This window comes from Hypomesus nipponensis, chromosome 13, assembly GCF_054491055.1.
Source record: "Hypomesus nipponensis isolate SF chromosome 13, ASM5449105v1, whole genome shotgun sequence".
NCBI classification, from domain to species: Eukaryota; Metazoa; Chordata; class Actinopteri; order Osmeriformes; family Osmeridae; genus Hypomesus; species Hypomesus nipponensis.
Genome location: NC_140373.1, coordinates 8,984,061 through 8,987,108, shown reverse-complemented (window position 1 = coordinate 8,987,108; position 3,048 = coordinate 8,984,061).

The following is a 3,048-nucleotide window of genomic DNA, read 5'->3' as shown; positions in this document are numbered from 1 at the left end:
TGAACATACTCCACTCTCCGATGCGATGGCAACGCTTATGGTACGTCATCTCTATGCCCCTCCCACTCCAGGCAGCCCCCGTCAATACTATACATAGGCAACTCATTGTGTTCAGGTGCCTGTCTTAACTGCACTTTGGAGTGAATGTATGTCGTGTGTGTAAAACATAAATTGGTTTCATGTTGAGTAGACTCTAGATGGAAGGCTATTCGATGGATTCTGTTATGTTTATGGCTTTGCTCTTCGAGGTGTGATTGAGCAGCCAGTATCTCAGATGATACTTAAGAGTGAGGGATACAGTATGTAGACAAATTGGTACTGACCTAAACACCTACCTACCTTAAGCTGCATAGTTTGTTTAGTTTAACAAATGAACAATTCACCGCTTTAGGGAGTGGTGTATTTATACCGCCCAAGTTACATCATTTCCATAACCAACATGACGATATCTCGGGTTGTTCCTAACATGAAGGGAGTTCCTCAGAGTTCCTTCCTGTATCCTTTGGCTAAACCATCACATCCCAGCATATGGTGACTTCAGAATACTTCAAGACTTCTGAGGATCCAGTCACACACCTGCACAGTCATGACCTCACAGCAGTAGATCTGTGACTCATGTATTAGCTCATATTAGCTCTCAGTCCAGAGATCCTGGTGGTTCAAGGGAGTGTTACTGATTGTTCCGCTGCTTCAAGGGAGGGATCATCATTGTAGCGGTTAGAGAAGCCCTCCACCCAGTCCAGCATCCTCCTTTTTGTCCATACTGTTCTCTGTCCTTCCTCCACTACATTTCACACACACACACACACACACACACACACACACACACGCACACACACACACCCTCACACAGCCTCACACACACATTCACAAAGCTGTGCATAATTCCTTGGATTCCCTCCACAGTATTGGAGTTCTTCAACAATCAGAAGGGAGTTGCCGGCTGCACAGCTCATGCTGGCCGCCATGTCATAGTGAGGACAGGATACCATGACTGCAGTACAGGAACATCATGGACACCAGTCAACCTCTGATTAGTTTCATTTATTTATTAGCATATGATATTGCTGGTATTTGACATGGAATGTGAATGTGTGAATATACCATGTACAATAACTTTCAACCATTTATTTAATTATTAGATGTCTCTAATTTATATTATGGTTGAATGTAGAATTGCCACAGGGTATACACAAACACCCAAAAATACACATCACATTTGATGGTAGAATGTTTTAAAACACAAATAAAGAAAGGATCATAACTGAAGTCCTTCCAATTTCTATATCATTTTACTAGCCATGCACCAAACACATGAAATCAAGAATAAATTACAAAGAATGATGCAGCCTCTTGCTTTGAAGATGGGTATAACTCAGCCTAAAAGAGGCAGCAAGGCTATCACATAGAAAACACTTGTCAACACTTTTCCTAGAATAATAAATGACTGGTCTCAGGTTTGGCTGTTTTATCTCGCAGGGCTGCGGGGGTAAACATGTAGACACCACTCAGCTCATTTTAGAGCAGACGTTTCGTTTCAGAAAATGAACAGGGGGCTCTGTAAAGCCTTTCTAATAGGCCTTGTAATGGGTGCGACCTCCACGAGCCTGGAGCAGAGAGGAATGACAAACAGGAAGTTTTTATAACATATTCATGACCCTATCGTGTAAATTGGAGCGCACTTTAGCATCTGCTTTGGTTTACAGATAATGTGAAGAGAGGAGACCGTCTGTGTCAACTGACATTGTGGAGCATATAGGGAGAGTCACTTTACAGAGTGAGACAGCCTCTTTCACACATTAAATCAAACCACAAGATTAGTCTTGTGCCCCTTCCCCCTGCTATTTATGTCACTCTGTTCTTCTCTCTCTCTCTCTCTCTCTCTCTCTCTCTCTCTCTCTCTCTCTCTCTCTCTCTCTCTCTCTCTCTCTCTCTCTCTCTCTCTCTCTCTCTCTCTCTCTCTCTCTCTCTCTCTCTCTCTCTCTCTCACTCCCACTCACTCACTCACTCACTCACTCTCTCTCTATTTCTCTCTCTATTTCTCTCTGTCTCTTTCCCTCATTCGCTCACTCAGGGACACATCTGGACTATCTCACTAAACAGCAATGTCTGCCTCTAATACAGAGGAAAAACATGGGGCTTTCTGATGCTCTGAGGAATTATTCGCAGGGGAGACCAGAGGAGAGAGCAGAGAGGAGATCCGACAACGGTCTTCAGCCACAACACACAACTATTCAGTTCAGTCTCCTCTTCTTCCTCTGTAGGATATAGGGAGATTCTATGCTCTCTTTCACTCTCCCGCTGTAACTCGCTTTCTCTAATGGCCTTCTATCAGTCTCTCTCACACACCTACAGTCATACTGCTGAGTGCACACCCACACATTCCTACACAGCCAGGAAAGCAGGGGGCTCTGGTTTGGGGGAATGATTTCCTGTGTTGAGAACAGATATCCTGTGTGGGACAGGAAGCTGCAACGTTTCTCTGCCTCTCCTCCCTGTCACAGTCTAAGGAGGAGACCAGAACAGCACTCTTCATCAGACACAATGGCATGCCTATTCCTTTAAACAATAGGACAAACGTAATGGCTTTCACTAAACATTCTTCCCATTGTTGCTAGATTACGGGAGAACATACAAGCTCAGGTTTTTGAGACGGCGAATCTGAATAATTTTTGCAAGCTGCGTATTCTCACACAAACTGATTTTACAGTAAGTTCCTAGGCCTAACCTATCTTACATTGGACAAGCCCTGCAGCTTTCTTTCATCAGATTCAATGGAGTTTTAACATTTGCACACTCATCTACCTTCCTCCTTCATCGACTCAGACCCATTAAGTAAGACATATGGATGCTCGGTTCCCAGTCGCAATCAGAGAAAACAAATGCACGGATCCCCTCCATGTTCCGCTGGAGGCTTTGGGCCTCTCTTGGTAGCATATGTCTGTCAGATTAAGGCGTGGGCCAGGCCGCGGAGGAGGAGAGCGAGAAAGCGGGTGAGGGCTGACCGAGTTAACCGGGGCCGTGGCGTGCAGCTGTGCAGTCATATAT